We start from the raw sequence: 24,888 nt of genomic DNA, 5'->3' as shown, positions 1-24,888 counted from the left end.
CTATAAAAACTCATGAAAAGGTTTACACACAAAAAGAAAAAATCTTTGATGGTTATGAGGGAGGGGAGGGGTGGAGGGAACACTAAACAGACGATAGATGAGTGGTAACTTTGGTGAAGGGTAAGACAGTACACAATACTGGAGAAGACAGCATAACTTGTTCAAGGAAAGGTCATGGAAGCTCCATAGACACATCCAAATTCCCTTAGGGACTGAATTGCTGGGTTGAGGGCTGGAGGGACCATGGTCTTGAGGAACATCTAGCTCAAGTGGCATAACATAGTTTATAAAGAAAATGCTCTACAATCTACCTTGGTGAGTAGCGTCTGGGATCTTAAAAGCCTGTGAGCAGCCATCTAAGATACTCCACTGGTTTCACCCCTTCAGGAGCAAGGGAGAATGAAGAGAACAAGATACAAAGGAAAGATTAATCCAAAGGACTAATAGACCACAACTACCACGGCCTCCACAAGACTGAGTCCAGTACAACTAGATAGTGCCCGGCTACCACCACTGACTGCTCTGACCGGGTGCACAACAGAAGGTCCTAGACAGAGCTGGAGAAAAATGCAGAACAAAATTCTAACTCACAAAAAAAGACCAGACTTACTGGCCTGACAGAGACTGGAGGAACCCCAAGAGTATGGCCCCCAGACACTCTTGTAGCTCAGTAATGAAGTCACGCCCAAGGTTCATTGTTCAGCCAAAGATTAGACAGGCTGGTAAAACAAAATGAGACTAATGGGGCACAACAGCCCAGTGACAAGGACTAGAGGCAGGAGGGGACAGAAAAGCTGGTAATAGGGAACCCATGGTCGAGAAGGGAGAGTGTTGACATGTCTTGGGGTTCTTAACTAATGTCATAAAACAATATGTGTATTAAATGTTTAATGAGAAACTATTTGTTCTGTAAATCTTCATGTACAGTACAATAATTTTTTTTTTTAAAAAAGAAGTTCTTCACAGAGTCTCCAGAGAAATAAAAGAAACATCCATGCTCTCTTAAGGCATAGGCTTGGAACGGGCACACCCCCACTTCTGTTCATGTATCATCACCCCAACCAAGTCATGTAGCCAAATCCAAAGTCACGGGGTGAGGAGCTACACACCACTCACAATGAGGTCATGGCAAAGAAAAGGACGTAGGGCTGAGTAAAGGATTTGGGGCCAATAATGCCATCTACCAAAACTTGGGTCTTGCCTCCAAACTCAAATAGAAGCCATGTTGATGGGGACTCTGGAATTAGAATCCATTGATCACATTTCTGATAATTATGAGATATGAAGGTGAGAATAACACACTCACATACCTGGCCACCAAAGAAACTGGAAGACAGTGATGGAGCCCTCTCCTCCGTCCATTTGCACTGCAGAACTAGTCAGGGTAGATCATTCCACACAGGGAATTAGTTATTACTGTCAGAATTGATTATTACTGTTTTCCAAAGAGGTGTGGTGTTCGCTCTGATGTTGGAATGTGAGTGTAATTGTGGGTTATGTGGTCATACCCGGGGGAAACAATAAAAAGGCCTTTCTTCAAAGACATATGTGTTACTCTACAATTATGAATATTTCATAAGCATTCCATCTCTTTTACATTGGCTTTGGCCTATGTGGTTGACTGGAAAGGCTGCTTCTGGGAAGGACAAATTCTCATTTCTCTTTTGAAGGTGGAGTTGACAAAAAACAAGCTTTTTGACTTGGATTGACAAAACCAGGAAACTACCCCAGACTGTTCCAACCTGCATAGCTTCACAGAAGAGCTTTCCCAGGCCCCATGAGCTATTCCTTTGCTGTGCGCTGAGTCACAGCATCCAGATGGGTAGGTTGTTCCCTGCACAAAGGCGCTCACCCAGGGGGAAGTGTGGGCTAAATTCCAGCCTGTTCTCTACTTGCACCCAGACTAGGGGTTGTATTAACCCAGAGGAAGGGGCACCTTTGATAATCAAGGGCATCATTTAGTCAGTCACAGAAAGACAACTCACACACCAAAAGGAAATTTATCTCCTTGGAAGTCAGATGTTCGGCTGTCCCAGACAAGAAGCTGCCCAGAGCACGGGACCCAGCACGGTGTGGTAAATTGGATTACAGTGCCCAACTCTTCTCCCCACCATAGCACTTTGCATCCATGTCCGTTGCCATGTGACTTTGCAGTGCCTTCCACTAGAGGAGGCAGGGTGTCCATGCCCAGCCCACTTACAGTGGGTTTGTCCGTGTGACTTGCTTTGACCAATGGAATGTCAGTGGATGTAAAGTGAGCAGAGGCTTTAAATGTGCTTGCTTCTTTTGACTTGGCCTCTTGAGCCTCTGCCATCTTCCATGAGAAGAGCATGCTCCCAGGACCCTCTGGCATCAGAGAGAGGAAACACGTGGCAACCCATAGTCTGAAGCAGAGCCCCCTCAGCTGCCCCAGAGACCAAAGAGCAAAAACAATCATTGTTGATTGTTATATTGCATTATTGTGATAAAAACTGACTAACACACATGGCGATGGAGTGAGATAAACTCTCCGCTCGAAGCAAGAGTTCTAGGTAGTTTTGCTAAGAGAAAGTATCCAGGGTGAAAAGAAAACATGAAAGCCAAATAGATTATTTAGCCAGAGGACTGAGCAGAGAGACAGACTCCAGCTGGAATAGAAAGTATGGATGCCAGACTAGTGTAAGCAGGTTCAGAAGGGAAATGGAAAATCATGCTCGGCCGGGTTCTGGAACTGAGCTTCCAGGACTTTCCAGAGGAAGCCTGAAGCTTCCACTGTGAGTAAGGAAGTGGATATTGAGAGTTTGGAGTGTGCTCAGTTGTTGTGAGGTCAATCTATATGGCCCCAAGCTGAGTGCTGCTACTGGAGCAAAGACCACTGTGCAAGGCACCATGAGGAGCAAGGAAGCCCAGAGCAGAGTCCCGCCTCTACAGTCCACACCTTGCTTCCAGCACGGAGAACTGTGATGAACTCTGAGCCCAGCCCCTTGAGGATGGCAGACATTTTGTTCACAGTAGTATTCTACTGAGTCAGCCATTTTTTAGTGACTGCTGTGCACCAGGCAGAGCTGCCACCTCACTGCTTTTTATAGCTGTTCTCCCAGTCCTGACCAGCTGCAGTTGATTTGGCTTTTCCAAATACAGATACATTTCTTACCACTTGTAGCAATGAATTAAAGAACATTCGGGCTTTACTGGCTTGCGGGGAGAGAGGTTGGAAAGAAGAGAGGCAGGGAATTCCTCTACCATACTGATTCCAACCCAAAATCAAATACCAAAGTAAAATGCTCAGTTCCCAAATGTCAGTTGGAAAAATGAGCCCATGTGTGATATGTGCCATGTTCAAAGAGAAAGAAGCAGATAGCAGTTCTGACCCCACTCTCTGAGTGGCTGGCTTTTTGGTATGACTGTCCCAGACTCCAGAATCATGAGGACAATGACATCTGGATTCACCCCACTTAAATCTGTATACAACAGTACCCAGAAAGAATAACGTTGCTAAGAGCTTTTGAATTACAAAAATAGTCTGTTAAGAACAAGTGGGCCTACACTGTAAAGGAAATTAAGGTTTAGTAAACTGATGCATATTGAAATTCATCATTGGGCCCTTCACATGATCCATTGTTAATCCTTGTCTTAGTTCTCTAGTGCTGCTGTAACAGAAATGCCACAAGTGGATGGTTTTAACAAGGAGAAATTTATTCTCTCACAGTCTAGGAGGCTAGAAGTCTGAATTTGGGGCACCAGCTCCAGGGGATGGCTTTCTGTCTTTATCAGCTCTCGGGGAAGATCTTTGTCATCAATCTTTCCCAGTCAAGGAGCTTCTCAGCTTAGGGACCCCAGGTCCAAAAACACGCTATTCTCCTGGCTCTTATTTCTTCGTGGTATGAGGTCCTCTGTCTCTCTGCTTGTTTCTCTCTTTTATATCTGAAAAGAGATTGACTTAAAACAAAACCTAATCTTGTAGATTGAGTCCTGCCTCATTAACATAACTGCCTCTAATCCTGCCTCATCAACATCATAGAGGTAGAGCTTACAACACATAGGAAAATCACATCAGATGACAAAATGGTGGACAATCACACAATACTGGGATTGGTAGCCTAGCCTAGCTGACACACATTTTTGGGTGACACAATTCAATCCATAACAATCCTCAACAACCCTTTGAGGTAAATGTCACCACTCCTGGTTTGACACATGCAGAAACAAAGGTCAGAGAGGTGAAATGATGAAGCCACAGTCATCCAGCTAGTAAGTGATAGGACCTGAATTCAAATCCAATGCTGATCTGACTCCAAAATTTATATTCTTTCCATTTTGGCAGACTGGCATTAGTTAACCTTAATATTTGGTATAAAGCATATATAAACTCTCAGTCTAAAAAACATAGGTGTGCAACAAATATGTTGCTGTTGTTAGCTGACATCAAGTTGGCCCCCAACTCATGGCAACCCCATGCACAACTGGATTGGAAGTTGTGTCCCATAGGGTTTTCGATGGCTGACTTTTTGGAAGGAGGTGGTCAGGAGTTTCTGCCTAGTCTGTCTTAATCTGGAAATGCTACTGAAATCTGTTCAGCATCACTGACAGGCAGGTGGTGGCTTCACAAGAGGTGCTTTGGCCAATAATCAAACCCAGGTCTCCAGCATGGAAGGCTGGAATTCTACCACTAAACCACCACTGCCCTGCAACAAATACAACTTCCTTTAATTTTCTATTACTCCACTTAATTTCTCTTTCAAGCTCATTGTAGCAGGATGATGGAAACTTAAACTCAGGCAATTACTTCCCTCTGCCCTTCCCTAGGTTGTGTAGCAGGCCCTTGGGATGATCCATGTCACCTGCCCTTGGTGCTCCGGATTTCAGGCCAGGTGAGGAGGACAGGACCATGTGCACTGCACATATGCTGCCATGTCTCTCTGCTGCCTCAGTGGGGACAGCCTCCCTGTCCCCTTTTAAGACAATTTTGAGGCTCATTCTTCAGTGAGTCCCTGGAGAAACAGCTCCGATTGCCCACAGTGGTAAATTGCTCTTTAATGCCTCCTTTATTGACTTTCCTCCTTCCCTGACTCACTCTCTCCATTCCCTCACTTCTGCTTTCTGGGATTGCCTTGCAAATAAACTGCTTGCACGTAAATCCTTGTCTCAGGCTCTGCATTAAGGGAAACCCAAACTAAGACAGTTTAAGTCTAAGTTCCTGGGAACTTCTAAAATGACAAGGCATTGCAGGGGCAGGGTAGGGTCAAACAACTGACCAGCAAGTCACCTGTCCCCTTAAATTATCAGCTAAGACATCCCCCATCCCATCATGCACAGTCATCAGGCTGCACAAGTTACTGTTGAGTTGTCCCTTTTTCCCATCCTATGGCCCCCTCTGGCCCAGCAACTTTCTTCCTATTTCTATGCCATGCTAGTATCTGGGGGTGACAGAAACTCTCTATCAGGCTGTCTATACATGCCACATAGCCATCTTCAGCTCCCCAGGGCTCTAGCAGGAAACAGAACATAGAACTGCCCTCTCAGACCTCATCTGCTTGGCTTCTGCTCCCCTCCTGGTGCTCTTCTGAGAAACCAGAGCTGAGTTCCCTCTCTCTAGGACCATGAGTCTATTATCTCATCACTTTCCTCCCCGATTCTTCCTCCCCAACTCTGGGAACTTCAGGTCTCTAAGAGAAACTCTCTCCTCAAACACTCTACTCTCCCTCATGGTAGATTTCCTGAACATTTTGCCTTTGCTCAGAGTCTTCTCTATCCCCTGAGGGCCCAGATTTTTGGAGTTCAAATGCCAGGAAGCAACTTGCAGGCTACATTTCAATTTCTACCTTGTCACTTTTATCTCCTGAAACAATTATCTTAGGATGGCCTCCTAATTCCTTAAAAAGGGTAGAGGGTAGGGAGAACTACTGTGGTGGAAATGAGGGTACTGAAAATACAAACATCAGTTTGCATTTTTTAAATATTCTGCCTTCCACACTGAAGCAACACATCAAAAAATAATCCATAGTACAATGCAGTCCTAGTATGAAATCCCAGTTTCTCTTCACCAAGTAATTGGTTGGAGCGTCTTCATCTTTTCAAGTCTTCTCCTCTCTCCCCCACCATTTCAGACTGGCTTCATCATTTCCTGATATCAGGGTTTCTGTGTTATGAGAAGAGGCTCCTTAGTCCCTCTGTCCACATTGCTCAGATTTCACACTCTGAGTTCAGTCCTAACCACGTACAATCCTAAAGAGTTGGCTTTCCTTCTCTTCAGCCTTTCTGTAAAACTACTGGGACAGCTGCCAGCCAGTTCCCCCAGAATCATCTCCTCTCCCTGTGCTCATTTCCTTTTGCTTTTGTCCAGGAGTGAGTTGTGCTGGGAACAGGCCACTTTCAGCTCATGCAGCACCTCTTCCCATGCTCCATCAGTCCTTCCCCCCCCAAAACCTACCAGGCCCAGTGGAGTGAACAGCTTGTCCTCTTTCTCCAGGCTTATGTCCAGACCAAAGAGATAACCATTCAGCCAGCTCTCAGGAGAAACTGATAGAAATGGTTCCCCACACTCACCAAATCACTAGTCACTTGAGTATCAAACCTTTGACTATCTTAGAAAATAGAACTAAGGGTCAAAAGGAAACATTTCCTCAGCCTCTTCCACCAGTGCCTGATCTTGCAGCCCAGTTGGAGTCAGCGGGTAGTTTTGTGGTGGCTATTTTTAAATACAAGCTCAAGCCCTTTTTCTCATAGTCTTTTCCTAGCTCTGGTTTTGGAGGACAAGAAGGAGTATTACAAGCTGGGCTCTTAGGTTGTAATTGGCACCCTTGATTCTGAAACCTTGGGAAAAGCTGTGATCCATGCTATAAGAAAAGAATTCCTTATAGCCAATGATACAACGGTTACAGACCCTGGACCCGCCCCCCCCCCCCAAAAAGCACTTTCACTGCTCCTTGCTGAGGGAAAGTTCTCTCAGCAGGAAATTTGGCTTTCTGTTCTCTCTTTATCCCTCCTCTTGAAATTCCTCCGGCTGGAAGATACCCTCTCACTGACTGGGGCCTGGAACAAGGCCACACTGCTCCAGTGATGCTCTTTATGCCCACTCTGGGGGTGATTGCCCTTTAAGGTAACCAATTTCAGATGGCTCAGACCAGAAACATGAAAACAATTGATGGTCTTAGCAATAAAAAACTTATTATGTTGGGTTAAAAACTCCTTTCTTGGGATTCTATAGAAGAATCCTGATCAAAAGGGAGAAAATACAGAGGAGAATTTCAAATTCTCATGGACTCTAGACTTTCTGGAGCCCTGGAAGCTGAATGAACCCCTGAAAATATTGCCCTGAGATAATCCCTAAACCTTAAACCGAAAAGATCCCCTGAAGTCTTCTTAATACCAAACAATAGTTCGGCTTAACTAGCAAAGAATATCTGCCTTAAGCATTGTGCTCTTTGAAGAGCTATCTATATGGGATCAGTCTGACAACAGCAACTTGAAAGATTAGATAGGAAACTTAGGGGGCAGTGAGTTTATGTTAATGGGGGAGTAACAACTTGGAAAAGGAGGGTAAGAATGGCTGCACAACTTAAGAATGTAATCAGTGTCACTGAATTGTACATATAGAAATTGTTGAATTGGTCTATGTTCTGCTGTGTATATTTTCAACAACAAAATTATATTTTAAAAAAACCTCACTTCTTGGGGTTTTACAACTTGAAGAATGTAATCAATGTCACTGAAATGTACACATAGAAACTGCTGAATTAGTGTATGTTTTGCTGTGTATATTCTCAACAACAAAATAAGATAAATTATATTAAAAAGGGGGGAACTCCCTTCTTGGGGACATTCCCACTCTTCCCCCTCCCCATGGGAGGGAGCTTCCCCTTCACTCGTCACTCTCCTAGCTCTTCCTCTGTCTTCAGGGAAAAGGATATACTGTCCTGCTTGGTCAGAGACAGAGATGTGGACTGGGCACCATTACTAGTGGGTTTGGGCACCATTTCTGTGTCATAAAAGGCAAGGTCTCAAGCTCCACTCACGTGTCTTTATTCTTCCACTGGTAACCTTTTACTCTATCTTTCCCAGTTCTAAATGGCTGAGTAGGGAAGAGGACTTAGGGCCCATCTACATAGGCATGCTTGAGCGTGTTAGTGCTAAAATTTACATTCAAGGGACATAACTAAGCATGATACTTCAACTCAGCCCAAGTTCTTTGTAGAGCAGGTGGGCACACACACATAGACACGCACATACATCCTTGGAGCTCTTAAAGAGAATCAGAGATTGCCCATCCTCTCTCCCCCACATCCTAGTTGGTTCCTTTCCTGTGTGGTTTACTGCCCTTTCTCCTTTTTCTATGATGTTGTTTATGCCTTTTCACTACATAGCCTGGGGACAATCACTTGGTTACTTGCTGGGTATCAGCATTGCACCAACCCACAAACACTAGTCAATGTCAAATAAATACAGTATGAAATAATCATCTCGAATAACATCCATGTGCCACACAGAACCCATATGCAAGTGAGGGAGGAAGCAGTAACCCACAATCGGTTTTATCCTTCCAATTTTTCTATCCAATGCCTGGGTCAAATCATCTTTAATTCTTTTGCTCACTGCTCAAGGCAGAGCTCCTCATCTTCCCTACCTTGCCAGGCCCCGATGGTTGTTTCCAATTATAGCTCCTGCCAAACTGGGATAGTGTTGGAGAGTCTCGTGATGCCACAACTGGTGCCATCACCTTAGTTGACAACCTGGCCAGCCCAACACGTTTAGGCAGAGAAGACGTGGTCATTCCCCTTTTTCTATACAGAGTCAATGCTCTCCTATTTAGAGGAATGGGGATGTTCTCCCCTTCTCTTTCTCTTTATTGTGGAATTTCAGAATTACTATGGACCAGTGTCTGCTATGCCTCCTGTCTTTCCCTTTTTTAAATAGTAGTGTCTGTTGTGGTCATCCTGTCCCTATGTTTATTGAATGCTTATTCTTTGCCAAATAGCCTGAGCACAAGGCCTAGCACTGTGACTTTGGCTTTTATTATCACTGTACTGAGGTAATCATCCTGGGCAAGATACATCTGGTACCTGAAACTCCTTTGCCACCTGATCTTTCATTGCTAGCCACGGCCCTCCCTTTCAGCAACAACCACACGTTGTGTTTGTGCAGGACTTCCTGCACAGAGCATTGGGTGGCATCCAATAAATCTTCTCACTTGCTCAGGATCCATGTTCTGAAATATGTCTGCAGCATGTACCAAAATAAACCTTGTGGGGACAGGGAATAGAGATATGGAAGGAACTAACACAAAAAAGCCAAATTTGCCCTTCTATAAGCCTTTGAAATGCAGAATCACCTGTTTCTTTCTCCAAAAAGCAACCAACAGCCAACTTGACCTGTGACAGAAATAAAATGAGAAATCGTGCACTGCTACCAACCACAAAAGACCAATCGCTAGAAAAAGATATCATGTTTGGTAAAGTAGAGGGTCAGTGAAAACAAGAGAAACCCTCAGTGAGGTGGAGTGACACAATAGCCACAGCAATGGACTCAAACATACGAAGAATCATAAGATGGCACAGGACCAGGCAATATTTTCTTCTGTTATACATAAGGTTGCCATGAGTTGGAGCCGACTTGACAACATCTAACAACAACCCACCATGGGGTGTGTGTGTGTGTGTGTGTGTGTGTGTGGCCAGGTCGCCACAAGTCATTGGTTCACTTGCTGGGAAAACTGGCCTTGGCTGGGTGTAGCAACACCAAGGAGTGAACAGGCACTCAAGGAGGAGGGCCTTGAGGGGAGCCAGGCTAAAAGCGCTGGTTGGAAGATTTCTTAAGCTATGAGGAGGTGATGAAGGAAAGCTGTTTATAGTCAATGTCTACACAACACTGGGTTTATCACCCCGTCAGATGGACTTTTGTCTCCCGCCAGCCAACTCATTTCTTCTGCAAGCCAGGAGAAGAAGAAATCTATGTATGTGTCCATGTTTTGAACTACAGGTGGGAGCCAGAGAAGAGACGATGTGACAGAAGAGAGAGGAGGAACGGACAAGCAATTGAACACCTTACTCTCTATGTTACTGATTCACCTACAAGTCAGCTTTTCCCACCAGGTGTTGGGTCCCTAGAAAACAGAGGATGTTTGTTAATTATCCTGGTATCTCAACATCATAGGTGTTCTAAAAGTATTGGTGGGACTGAATATTTGTCAAATTGGACAATATCCTTGATCTTGGTCAAGGAATTATTTTACTTAATCATCACAACCACATTTTTTTTTTTTCCAGATAAGGGAAAAGACTCAGAGAGTTTACAAACTTTGGCTGAGGTCACAGAAAGTGGCAGATCTGGAATCTGAATTCAAGTATGTCTGACTTCCCTCTAGTTATAGGGAGGGCACTGCCTCTCCAAAAGCTTCATGGAGAAGAAATCTGGAGTCCGGGTTCTGTATTTGACATGACAGGATATGAGTAAAAGGGGCTAACACAAGTAGCCTCTGAAAAGATCTGATCCATAAAAGAGGTCAGAAAGCCAGGGTCAAAGTCCAGAGGTCCTCGGGACAGCCAGCAGTCAGTGGTTTACTGGATAGCAGACACGAGAAGAAGTCTGGAAAAATGAACGTGCCATTCTGAACTTGTCCGTCACTGCTCAAAACCTTCATGGGCTACTCTGGGAATAAAATCTAAACTCCTTAGCCCCACACTCAGGCCCTTCACACTGACCCCAGTTTTTCTGTCCAGCCTTATCTCCCCATCCTCCTCCTACCCCAATCATCCCGCCCTGTGGCCAACCACACTTGAGTTAGGAAACAGTTGTTGTCCCTAAATGTGCCACATAGTCCATGTCCGTGCCTCTGCCTGAATTGCCCTCATGAACCCCCTGGCAAACTCATCTTTCGTGGTTCAGTTTCAAGGTTCTGCTATTCTCTCAAAGCCACACCCCTACTCTGTAGCATTCTCTAAACTATACCCTTAGTAAGAGTGCATTTGTCCCTGAACTCTGTTCCTGAAGCATGTGTAGTAGCTTTGTTGAATTAGCTGGACACGCTGTGGTGTAAAAAGGAAACAACCTTATTTTTCTCACTCTTGTATCACAGCGCTCAGCACACACACACACACCCCCCCCCCCACACACACACACACCAGCCTTCCCCTACTGATATTCTGCGTAGGCCCCTTAGCTTTTTAAAGTTACTTCCATGTACTAAACAATAATATTTCATTTTCAAGTACTAAGAAAGTCTGGTCCAGTCAAATGGCAAAACTTGAAAGTTTCTCCAACTTTCCTAACTTGGACCTGACTTATGGCCAGAAGTCTAGAGTGGGGAAGGGGACAGGTAGTAGGGTCAGCTTCTTCACTACTCCATCTTATTCTTCCTCCCTTGCCACCCTCCATGCTGCCTCCAAACCCTCCAGAGTGGAGTGAGAGGAAAGAACAGAGATAAGGAGCAGGAAAGGTCTTATCTGGCGGTGCGTACACCATATGACATCAGTGGAAGGATTCCAGTGGTAGGAGCACAGCCCAGGACCCACGGGTGGAAGAACAACCTTCCAGAGGGGTCAGGCCTGGCTGAGAAACTATGAGCACAAAAATGCTCTCAGAGATGGTGTTGATGAGCTGTGGGCTAACCTTCAGATTGCTCTCAATTTATCTCTACCAGAGGTACCTAATAATAGAATCAGTGACTAAAAGCCATATATGAATCTCAGAGCTTGAACAATTCATGGACCAGTCGTACCCTCTGATTTGACAGATGGGAAACAGGGACCCAGAGAAGTTAAACGTGTCCAAGTTCATGCAAGAAGTTAATTCTTAAATTTCCTGCTCCTGCCTTCCCCCATTGTTGCTGTTGTTGTTTTGAGGAGCCCTGGTGGCGCAGTGGACAAGCTCTAGGCCGCTAACCGAAGGTTGGCTGTTTGAACCCACCAGCCATTCCGAGAGATGTGGCATTCTGCTGCTGTAAAGATTTACAGCCTTGGAAACCCTATGAGGCAGTTCTACTCGGTCCTACAGGGTCTCTATGAGTCAGAATCAACTCAGTGGCAGAGGGCTTGGTTGTTCTTTTTTTGTTTTTTTGGGTCGGGGAGGGTGTTGTTGTTTTTGCTATTGTTGCTGTTCAGCTTAAACACACTGCTTTGGAGTGTTATTGTGACACATTCCCAGAAGATTCTCCAAGGCTTTAGGTACATAGTCCCAATCACTCCACCTGGCACAGGTGCTCTGCAGGTGTACACTGAATTGAGATATTGAGACTTTGCTGTGGCACATAAGACCAATGTGCTCTGTCCCCACCTCAGCTGGGTATGAGTGAACCTGGGAGCGGGTGTAGGCAGAGAATGCCCTGAGGACAAGCTAGCCCAGGGCTGGAAGCCTAGGGCTCCACTCAGGGTCAAACAAGCAGGGGACAGGCAGCTCCAGGGGTGCCTACAGCCTTCCTGGGACATTCAACAAGGATCTTGAGTCCCTGCTGCCCGGCCACCCTCTCAGTTACAGGGGGCCTTAACCTTCTCTAGGTCCCCTGAGCGGCCCAAAGGGTTAAGCCCTCAGCTACTAACCATAGTTTGATGGTTTGAGTCCACCCAGAGATGCCTCAGAAGAAAGGCCTGGTGATCTGCTTCCAAAAAGTCAGCCTCTAAAACCCTGTGGAACACAGTTGTGCTCTGGCACACATGGGATCGAACGGGTTTGGTTTTTCTTTTTTAACCTCTCATCTCCCTACATCCTCTCTCAGACCTCTTTCCACTGCTGCCCAAATGGATGTATGTCTTGGTTTGCGTTCCCCCAAAACCAGACCCTGAAACAAGGAGTTAGGCGCAGGTAGTTTGTTTGGGAGGAGATCACAGGAAGCAGAAGTGAGGGAGGTGGAGAGCAAAAGCCAGTAAAGAGTGGATTGTGAGCAGATTACTCCTGGGCACCTGGGGCTTAATTGTGCTGTGGACCCTCTGAGATACCAAGGAGGACGTGCTTCAGAATTGTCCCACTAAAGAACTGACAGCCTGGGGCTTTTATCCGACTCCCATCCGCACCGGTTGTAGGCATCTGAAGGGCATAGCTTTCTCTGGGCAGGGCGAGTGAGGTTCCCTGGAGAAGCAGGTGCATTCAGCACTCCATGCCAGGCTCCCTGTGAGGCTGGCATTCAGCCTTGGAGAAATTTCACCTCCACAACAATCAACAAGGTGTAATAACAAAATAATCCCTTCGGCTTGTGTAGCCTTTCTTACTTCCAAAGCTCTTTCACACGTGTATTATTTTCACAGCAACCCAAGGAGGAAGGCATCACAATTCTAATTCTACAAGTGGGAAACTGAGGGCCAGGCATCCACCTGTCAGGAAGTGGCATGGTTACAACATAAAAATCAGTGTTGTTCTTGCCAACCCATATCAGAACATCCAATTCCAAGTCCATTTGTTCCTCCCCTGGAGAGCAGATGTGCTCTTCAGTAGCCAAAAATTTGCCTTTTCCTGGTGCCATTTGACCGATTACTGAGGTGGTGACAGGCCTGCTAGAGGAAGCTAATTAGGTAAGAGGAAAGGCAAAACTGAAGATGCCTGAAAATAGTGGACTAAAAATGATTTAGAATCACACTGGTCAAAATAGCTCCATACCAGAGCTTGAAGACCAGCTTTGCCTCCTTAAGGCAAGTTGCTTCCCCTCTCTGGGCACCCGATCCCCCTCCCCTAAGCAAAGGCTTGTCAGGTGGGAGGTGGGCCCAGCAGAACAGCCCCTCGGGGCCAGCTGGGAAGCAGGACTCTCAGTTGGTCCATGTGCATGAGTGCAAGGGAGATGCAGGGAGAAGAGTGCCGAGCTTGACAGCAAATGAGTTGACACCTTGGGACACTGGGCCCCGTGTTGGGAACTCAGAGGTGGGATCAAGTAGGTCTGAAGAAAAGGGACAGGAGAACTTATTCTTAAAGTACAGAATCAGAGCAAGGGGGTGGAGGTAGCCACAGTCTGATCATTTCCAAGATGGTGGTCATACGGCCCTAATGGACTTTTTCACCTCCCAAAGTGCCTTGGCTGGGGTTCCCTGGACCAATTTAAAGAGGCCCCAGGCTGGAATGACAAGGGTTTCCATTTCTTCCTTTGTTCAGTGAAAAGAGCTGCACCAAAGATTTATCATGATGGGGATGACCGATAGCAGGTGGGACTATGCCACTTCAGTTGGTTGTTTCTGTCTTTGTTTTTTTTATCTACTTTATTGGGATATGATTTACATACAATAAAATGAAACCATTTTAAATGTAAAAAAAAGAGAGAGGAGAGCGATACACCAGACCAGTTGTTTTTCAAATTGTACTTTGTGGAGACTTGGGGGAGCCTGAGGCCTGCTGGCGGCCAGCAAAGAGGAGGTGGGACCAGAGAGAAGGGCCTGGCCCTCACCACATTCCAGTGGAGGAGCATTCCACTTGGTCATACAGAGCTCCTGAGTACTGTTCTCTTTAAAGAAAGGGTTCTGCAGCTCGAAGTGTTGGAACCCAAGGAACTACACAAACTTTAAGAATCTTTCTGACTCTAAAGTCGAGGTTGGTTTCGAAATACCCACTAGCTGGTACTGCTGCTGCAGGATTGAAGGGTCTGCTGTCCCTTTGAAGGAAAGGATTTCCCTGGGAATCATTCTGTTCCTCTTCTTGGCGTCTTGGTGCCATGTGGATTGGTTTGAATTAGACTTCTGGCATTCCTAGAGACTAACACAAGTGACTGCAGGGAATGGGGACTCTAATCTTAGCACATGTGGGGCTCTCGGCATCTTCTGAAGATGCTAACTGCTGTCTTTCCTGGGGGGCCTGCTGCCACACAGTAACGGTAATCACCTGCACTCAGGGATTAAAGCCCTTTTTCCAAAACTGGAAATCCCCATTAATCCTTACAGCAATCCGAAGAGTTAGGTGCTATTAACCCCATTTTCCGGATGAGGAAAATAAAGCTCTGAAAGACTGAACGACTCAATTCACGTAAGGTCACAAACCAGGAGAAGAGCCGGAAAAACACGTGTTTCTGGCACCACATTTATGTCCATCACTCTTCTTGACTATATAGATGAATCTGGAAGGTTCTGCCTCAACCTGTGTAGCAGCCATTTTTGGTTCTCCACCCATATCCCTTGCCCTTACGTTTTAGTGCACACCTGCCCAACTGCCAGTTGCTGGCACCTGCGTCTTTTTGCCCAAGGACTTTCTGTTGTCACTGGAGCCCACTCTTACTGCTGGTGAATTTAACTCCCCACCTCCCACAAGCAGCCCCTATCAGTAGTGGCTGACAGGAGCTGGTGTATAAATACCCTAGCTGCCTCACCCCTCGGGTGTGTTTTACACTGTATTCCAGAGTTCCCCAAGGAGATTCACCTCCAGTTGCCCGCAGTGGTACCTTGCTTGATGACCCTCCCCTTACTGGCTACCTTCTCATGTCCCCACTTTCCTACAGGTGTTTCCTGGGATCATCTCCTAGGTAATCTACCACACTGGAATCCTAATCTCAGAGTCCACCTCTAGGGGAACCCAAACCCAGACAAGCTTCCCTATGGTCAAAAGTAAGAGAATTTAAAAATCCACAGCCTGCTTTTTGGCAGGGGCTGTTCCTCATTTATGAGATTTTATTCTTAAAGCCTGGGGAAAGAGAGGTGCTTGATTAGGTGTAGGCACCAGCTTTATTTAAAACCCGTAAAACATGCTACGTCCCATGCAAAGTGTACTGCGCAGCCATTTTTTTAAATGAGGGAGATCTCAATATGTTGATAGGAAACCATTGCCAAGATACTTTGCGTAGTGAAGAAAGCAAGTGACTGACAATGTATTTAGGAGGCTGCCATTTGTGGATTTTAAAGAGATTTATATACATATGTATGCAAAGAATATCTTTGGAAAGATACACCAGAAACTGTAAAATGTAGTAGTCACAAGGAGGGAGGCTGGGGAACTAGACACTATTTTTCCTTTTCATTGTTAGAACCAGTTTCACCATGTCCCTATATTATTTAATTAAAATTTAAAAAAGTGAAAACACTATTAAAAGAAAAAGAAACTCACAAAAAAAATCTGTTTCCATCATATTTGTCGGAGGAAGTTGCTGAAAATTGCAGCTTCTGGTGGTCCGGGGATTCCTAGAATCTGTCCCCAGGTGATTATGATGTCTCTGGACTGCACTTTGAGAAAACGTGCCATAAAATGCTAGCCCGTCCGTGGGGTGCAGGACACACAGCTGAAGGCTCCATAGAAACGGGCGGATTGGAGACGGGCTGTGCTAGGGAGTCTCTGTGCATCACTAAGGGTTGTCCCTTGGAGACTAGCATCTCTGTTCCCATGACACTCTTATTATACAGTAAAACCTGTAAAAGCCAGAACCTGTGTAAGACGAAAACCTGGCAGAGAAGAAAAACTCAAATATTTTCCATTAACAAAGAGCAAATGAGATGGGTAATACTGCACCCTGTTAAAGATGGAAAACTTGTGAGACTCGGAAAAATAAGGCAGTCCCACGGAGTTCTGGCTCTCACAGGTTTCACTGTAGAAGGTACAAACCATTTCCTTTCCCTAACTCAACCCTCAGTTCCGTGGCCACCATCTCACTGGATGGTGTCACTTGGCTGATGGGTTGTTTTGATTGCTTTGTAAATGATACTCGCCTAACCCAAACAGTTAGCAACCTTAATTTTTAAAAAAGGGAGAGGGATAAAAATCACGAGCAGTATGAAATTTAAAATTGAGCCCTATTGACTTGTGTAGCAAACTATAAAGAACCCAAGTAGAGACAAAGAAAGCAATCACAGACAATCCCCAAATTGATTTAAAATTACTGGACATCTGATCATAAAGTAAAAAAAATTACCAAGCACCCAAACTTGAGGTCACAGCTGACTTTGTTTTTCATAAATTTTATTTATTTTATTCTTGTCGTTGAGAATATACACAGCAAAACATATCCCAATTCAACAGTTTCTACATGTACAATTTAGTGACACTGATCACATTCTTTGAGTTGTACAACCACTCTCATCCTCCTTTTCTGAGGTGTTCCTCCCTCACTAACATAAACTCACTGCCCCCTAAGGTTCTTATCTAATCTTTCGAGTTACTGTGGTCAATTTGATCCCATATAGATTGTTCTTAAAAGAGCATAAAGCATAAAACTGAACAATAATTTAGCTTAACTAGTAAAAAAAGATCTGCCTTGAGCATGGGTGGACTTTTAATGAATCTTGGAAGTCACAGAATTAGAATGAACAGCCTCCATTAAGTGGCGGACATGATGCAAAGGGTTCTGTTTTGTCCTTAAAGTTGGTGTCCTGGGAGTGTGTAGGCAAGAGAAACAGATGCAGAAGCACAGCAAAAGAATCGATTGTTTTGAAGGCCAATCTACAATTTTAATTCACACAGGTCCCAGTTGTCTGGGACAATATAGCTACTTGGTGCTGTTAAGTGTTTCACAGACTATAGCAGGCACCCGGCTAGGGGGCATACACTAAGCCAAGGCACCAAGAGCCCTGTCCTGGGTCCTCCTGTGTCTGTGCCCCTAGAAGAGCAGGGAAGGATGCCAGTGAGTCAATTCCAACTTATATTGACCCCATGTGACAGAGTACAGCTGCCCCCATAGGATTTCCTAGGCTGCGATTTTATGGGAGCAGATGGCCAGGTCTTTCTCCCGCCGAGCCGCTGGGTAGGTTTGAACCAGCAGCCTTTGGGTTAGCAGCCAAGCTGTTAACCATTGAGCCACCAGGGCTCTGCGGAAGAGGGTTAGGGTAACCAAATAAAAGACGATGCTGCAAGTGGGTGACTGACCCAGCTTGGAGCTGGCACCAGGGACCCCACTGGACCCCAGATCCACAGCAAAAAGGAAAGCAAAAGCCAATTTTGCCTCAACCTGATAATGAGCCAGCCTCGTCATAAGATTAGCTGGCTGGCTGAACAACACGCTGTTAGTAATACCCACATGCTAGGACAACCACCCACTTTGGTACCTGAAGAGAACTCCATTGTGTGGCCGTGTCTCCTTATTTGAAAAGAAATGCTGTTTACTCTGAGCGCTAGCACTCTGCTCCTCTCTGACACCTATGGCTTTGTGCAGTGTGTGCCTGAATGTGTGTGCAAGCATGCCTATGTGCGTGTGTGTGCGTGCACGCACATGAGTTCGCCGCAGGGGTGGGCAAGGAGCCCAGGCCCCCATGGCAGACCTGGCTGCGGGGAGATCAGCCAGTTCTCAAGGTTGGTAAAAATTGCTTTTGGGCCCAGGCACCCGAGCGTGTTGACATAATTATTCAGGAAGACAGGCTTGGCCAGGATTAATACTGTGATTAATTATGGTGGCAGCTTCAACAACCAAATGCCTGCTCGGGAGGGTCGGGGAAGGAGGCGACAGCCCCTGGCTAGCCTGCTCGCCGGCAGGACGGCTAAGGAGAGGGCTGAGTGGGGAGCCGCCTGGGCCTGACTGTAATGAGAAATGAGAAAAAGTGCTGAAAAATTGATTGCGCCTGCAGATTGCGCAGGCTGGCACCCAGCGGGGGGCCCCCTGCAGCCGGCGCGCCCGGTACGGTATGCTAATGCGGGCGCCTGGGCCGGGGGAGAGGGAGGCAGGAAAACGTGCACAAAGGAGAGAAATGCAAATGACAGGCACCGAGATCAGTGCCAAGAATCCCGGATTAACTGCGCGGAGCTGGGCTCGCCAGAGTTTAACCCTTTCTGAGCTAAAGGGGGTGGCTGCTGGGAGCGCTGGTCTAGAGCTAGGTCCGGGACGAAGTGGGGGAATTGAGGAAAATGGTGCTGGGAAGAACCAAGAAGCTGGAGGAAAGAGGCTGGTTCCTCCCCTGGTGGTGTACTCCTTGGAAAGGTCTTGAAGGTTTGAGGAAGTGACAGTCTGGGTTAGGTAGCGCAGTGACCCAGCTATGGTGCTGGAACCCCACAGGCAGTGGGAGAGCTTCTACAAGGTGGGCCCGTGGAAGGGGGCAGGGCAAGCAAGCCTGCCCAGCGCTACAGTGCCGCGTGCCTTCATCCTGGTGGCGGTTACACAGGTGGTCACAGTATCATTTACCTGATACTGTAAACATCGTGAAACTGGTCTCTTAAGATGAGCAGTTTGTTGTACGTCAGTTCTACTTCAATCAAAGATGAACAGAGAAAAAAGCAAATGAGGCTGAGAGAGGAGTAGAGATCCAGTTGCGACTTAACTTCCTCGGGCAAGAATGAACAGAAGGACTTCCAAAACATAAATCAGGGTCTTGTGGCTGTGGGGTCCCCCTGGTCCCATGCACTCTCTCTCAGAATGTCATCAGGATTTTCGATGCAGAGAGGAAAACGTTTGCTAGAACGCAGGTGTGCGGTCTCTAGCCTCCTTGGTGGGGAAGTGGGGTGGGGATGAGAAGTCGGCAATAACTCCACAGTGAGTCCCGCCTGGTGTCTGGAGTCAAATCCTTAGACAAGACAAGAGGAAGAAGGGGCGATTGCAATTCCAGACAATAGAATTCTGTATAAATGTGGGCAAGCCTGGAAAGACGCTGATGATACAGGGTTTTCATGAGAAAAGGGGAAAAACTATTTGTGTGTGCGTGTATGTGTGTGTGTGTTACCAGAATCAAAGAGATTCCATTTATGTAATAAAGTTTAAACTACTCATATAGCTACATAGTCGTTTTCTAAGTCTGAACGACTATTTCCATCGGTTAACAGGGTTTCTCTCCATGGGATGGGAGTACGAAGAGGACTTGAACTTTCTCCGTAGTGTTTTGATTTTTAACAACTTTCAAGAATTAACAAGAAATTAAAAAAAAAATTCATAAAGAAGTTTCCGTTTTGAAAGAAAAAAAAGGGACAAAGTAAATAGGAGTCAGGTGAAGACCGAGTCCTTGAAGTGGAGCCCCCGGGAAGGTTAAGGAGACCAGCCTCTCTGGACTGTGCCAGCCACGCCCTTCTCTGGGACAGTATCCTGAAGGCCTGCACCCCTGTGGCCGCTCCAAACTCCTGCTCCCAGCTCTGCCTTTCTGGTGCCCTCATTCCCCAAAATAAGAAGGAAATGTCCTCCTTGGCGTGTGCTGGAGGTGAGGTTCTGGGCAGAGTCTTCTCCAAAGTTCTTTCCACTTACTAACGACACTACTAAGCCCCCGCCTGTGAGCACAGAGCTGTCCCATTTACTTCCGCTAGATTCCTATTATTAATCCATTATACAGATGGAGGCATAGAACTGCAGGTCTAGGAGAGGATTTCAGAGACTGCCTTTGTGGGGGGCCAAGTAGGGGTGCAGGGAATATTTCTGGGCCCACACTGCAGGGCAGTTTGTGAACAGGACTTTTGCCCAGTTCTACTTCATCCTTTTCCTGATAAGGACACTCTCCAAGCAGCTATGACTTGCCTACAGAAAGTCTCTCTTGGGGGAGTGTGTAGAAATGGATTTCCACCCCAAGACCATGCTCATGTCATCCGTGTCTCACCTCCGTCTCTCCGTGCCTAGCAGAGGGCCTGGAACAGAAGCAGAGGGCACGCACATATCTGTGTTAGGAAAGGAATGTATTCTACGGCCAGAGGAGGAGGTGAATATGTAGCTACACACACACACACACACACACACACGCACGCACACACACATACACACACACACACACACACACACACAAGGAAAGGGGGCCACTTTGGGGAGTTGGTTGCATTTTTTTCCCCCTGGGACAAATAAAATAAGTCAGATTGCCGATGCTAGAGTTCCTTTGAACCAGCAATTGCAACAGTCTTTGCTCCAAGAGAGAAGAGGCTTACAAAACATTTTAAATGACCTCTTTTTCTCCTCTGACTGCAAAGCTCCAATAAACTCCAAACCCGGGGGTATTCACTGTAACACAACAGATTAACCAAATAGAACCAGGGAGTCATTCAGGATCTTTTTCCTTTACATAAGCCCCCATGCAAGGACAGGGCTTGGGGAGGGGGCACAAGGAGGAGGCCGCCTTTGCTAAGACAGGCACAGCTTTGCTAGGCACAGCAATTATTCTAAAAACATCTGGAGCATGAAATTTTAAAACACCAGAACTACAATGGGTCCAATTTGTGCCTAGGATATTCCCTGTGCAATGCCACAGGAGAGGCCCAGAAGCTTTCCCGGTGGGTAAAATCTGTCCCTTCTCTATCTGTGCTGACTGACACAAAGCCTTGGGATTTGACACCATTTAGTGCAGGACTCTCCCTGTCCTTCTGATTCCCAGACAGGAAGAAATCCAAAAGTCACAGAGCATTGCTTATGCATCCACCCCATAGAAGTGTGGCCCTATTTTTGCTTTCTTTTTCACAGAATCCTTTCAACTGACATAAACATTATACCTGGCCTGCGACTCTTGCACCAACTCTTTACTCTGAAAAGTGTCTTTAAAGGAAAAGAAGCATGTTCCCTGCTTTATAGGAATTGTAGTAGTTCACACATAGTTGATGATGGAAAAATCTCCTTTACAGAAGAATGCCAGTTAATAACTGTGGAAGGGACAATGGGATGAGAAAAATCAACCAGTTTGCAACCCGGGATGAAGTCAATGACTCAGCAGGGATCATCAGTGAAAGTCAAAGCCATTGCGGATGAGAGTAGAATAAAGGCATTTTGCGTTATATGGAAGTGAGAAAATTTACCACCTACCTGCCTTTTCTTAGGAAGTCACTAGGATATGAGCCCTAACCAAACAAGGGAGTAGACACGGGATCCCGGAAACAGTAGAGCCAGCCCACAGGGTGAAGGGAAGTCTTGGAAAGGCAGGTAATCAGCCCCAAATCAGCCCAAACAGGAGCAGAGGATAGAAGGCTTGGGGTCGGGGTGGGGGAGATTGGAGGGATTTTATACCTTCCATGAGAATTTGGACTTAAGGAGACAATGGATGGAAACAATAGAAAAACAATTTTTTTTTTAACTCCAGGAAACCAAAAAAATAAAATTCAAACCCATAGCCATCAAGTCAATTCTGACTCATGGTGACCCGATGAGACAGAGTAGAACTGTCCCATGGGGTTTTCTTGGCTGTAATCATTATGGAAGGAGCCCTGGTGGTACAGTTGGCTACTAACCAAAAGGTCAGTGGTTCAAGCCCACCAGCGGCTCTGCGGGAGAGAGATGTGGCAATCTGCTTCCATAAAGATTACAGCCTTGGAAACACTATGAGGCAGTTCCACTATGTCTTATAGGGTCACTATGAGCTGGAATCAACTTGACGGCAGCGGGTTTTTTGTTTTTGTTTTTGTTTTTGTTTTTACATTTATGGAAGCAGATTGCCAGGTCTTTCTCCAGAAGAGCTGCTGGGAGGGTTTAAACCACCAACCTTTAGGTTAGCTGGCAGCCCAGCTTGCACCACCCCGGGAAAAGATCCCCCCCCCGAAAAAAACAACTGTCCCAGGAAGGAGCTGCCATCACAGTGCATTATTTGGCCCTGCAGTGAACAATGTTTACATAGTCATAACAATGGAATCGCTGTTTACTGATTCTTGACTTTTAACATTGACCAAGAGACAAACAAGAAGACCTAAAGACAAGAGAACACTATTATGGATTGAATTATGTTCCCCAAAAATATGTATTGTAAATCCTAACCTCTATGCCTGTGGTTATAAATCCCATTTGAGAATAGATTGTCTTTGTTATGTTAATGGGGCAGTATTAGTGTAAGGAGTATCTTGAGTCAACCTGTTTCAAGATATAAAAGATATTAAACAAGCCGGCAAAGTAGAGACGGAGAAGAGACATGCCAAGCCACATAAAGATCGGCCTGGAGCAAAAGCTCAGAAGAGACAAGGACCTTCCTCCAGAGCTGACAGAGAGAGAGCCTTCTCCTAGAGCCAGCATGCAGAATTCTGACTTCTAGCCTCCTACACTGTGAGAAAATAAATTTCTATTTGTTAAAGCCATCCACTTGTGATACTTCTGTTACAGCAGCACTAGATGACTAAGACAAACACACTATAAGCATCGTCCACCTCGATGGACAATGCAGAAGTTTAAGTACAGATGACTTGACTGGAAAGGGGAAGCAGATCTGAAGAGATGTTCACACCGTTATCTTACACAACGAGGAGTCAGGAGATGCTGTCATTCACTGAACAAGAAATAAGCTGTAAGTAAATCACTGACAGTAACAAATGTAACCCATAACCCGCCTCCCCAAAAAAGAGTGATATTATTATATTGAGTGTTTGGGGAGATGGAAAGGTGGTGGAAGGGGGTAAATCTTCACCCATCATCGCAGGAGGTCAACAAGTAATGTCCAAAACTGATCAATCTATAGATTGCTGCAAAACATACTTAAAGACGTGACGATAACTTTCAGGAGAAATAGCTGAAAGCATTAATTAGGTCTGTTTCTGAAGAGGGGACTCAGGGTGGGAAGTGTAAAGCAAGAAACAGTGGCTTTTCTTTATAAGCCGTTTTGTACAATTTGACTTTTTTTTAACCAAGAACATATATTACCTCAATTTAAGAAAAACAGACAAACGTATTGACATACAGTTAAGGGAATTTCATTAAACGATTAAATTAGGGATTACTGTCATTCCATGAACATGTATTACCTTAATTTTAAAAAACATATTGACATGTAGTTAAAAGAATCGCAACTCAATTATTAATTTAGGGATTATTGACACCCATCAATATTGGGTCTTCCCACTCTGGAACATGCTGTTTGTTGTTGGGTGCCAACGAGTCGATTCTGACTCATAGTGACCCTATATGACAGAGTAGAACTGCCCCATAGGGTTTCCTAGGCTGTAACCTCTATGGGGAGCCCTGATGGCACAGTGGTTAAGAGCTCAGCTGCTAACCAAAAGGTTGGCAGTTTGAATCCACCAGATGGCAATGTGTTTGTTTGTTGTTATTGTTGTTTTTAATCTTTATGGGAGCAGATAGCCAGGTCTTTTCTCGCGCAGATCCACTTAACCATTGTGCAACCAGGGCTCCATTTTCTCTACCTAGGACTCATTTATCTGAAGTGAGAAGTAGTGAGTGGCCTGAAAGGTGCAAGGAAGCCATGCTCCCTGTGATTAGCACGGCACCATTTTGGGTGGGTGTAATCTGGCCTTCTTTCCTGGCTCAGCTCGGATGGGAGCAGTCGTGCTGGCTCCTAGTCCTGCTGCAGCAGCTGGTCCATCTCGGGAAATATTAACATGTCTGGAAAAAAAATGGTGTGAGTCCTCCTCCCTTCACCGCCAGCCTCTCTGAAATCCTCAGCTGAGGGACTCGGTGTGTGACACAGGGACGTAGCTTCCTCCCCTGCAGAGATCAACTCTTCCTCAGCCAGAACCTGTTCAAAGCCCTTAGACCTTCCAGAAGGGTGCCTGAAGCTCTACGCAAAATGTTTTTATTAATATTTGGACAAGACAAAGGAATGCATTACCATGCAGCCACATCTGCAAACAGCAGAGAGACGTTCAAATCGCTCGGAGTCACCCCCAGCAAATGCCACACAAACACAGAAAAAAGCCCTCCCGCTGCCCGTCTTGGTTGACAGAATACCAATTATCAGCCTCTATGGACTCATCCACACGGCACACATGTGAGCCTCAGCTTTGTCCTGCTTGCCAAGCCATCTTCGCCAAGGACATGGAGAGAACACAGAGATTCTGACCACCAGTGATGCCCCAACCCCAAGTTCAGATTTTCAAGGAAGCCATCCGTGGAAGGAGGCTTTCCTGGGTGACATCTAGAGCCACTGGACCCCTGTTAAGTGTGCAGCTTCCTTTAGCTGGCTCTTCCTCCTGCCTCCCCCCATCTCTCTGCGCGGCCCCAACCACTCACCCAAGCCAGAGACCTAGTAACACCCTCATATCCCTCTCTGTCATCCGTCTATCCAACCAGTCACCAAGTCCTGTTTATTTGACTTCCTAAATCTCATTCAAATCTAACCATTTCTTTCCCCCTTCTCCGGATGCTTCCTAAATTACTGCAACAGTCTCCTGGCTGGTGTTGCTGCCTCCAGGCTCTCCCTCTCCAGC

The sequence above is a fragment of the Trichechus manatus genome, unplaced genomic scaffold (genome assembly GCF_000243295.1).
Source record: "Trichechus manatus latirostris isolate Lorelei unplaced genomic scaffold, TriManLat1.0 scaffold00001, whole genome shotgun sequence".
Lineage (NCBI taxonomy): Eukaryota > Metazoa > Chordata > Mammalia > Sirenia > Trichechidae > Trichechus > Trichechus manatus.
The sequence above is the reverse complement of the archived record's forward strand: the minus strand, read 5'-3'. Positions refer to the sequence as shown.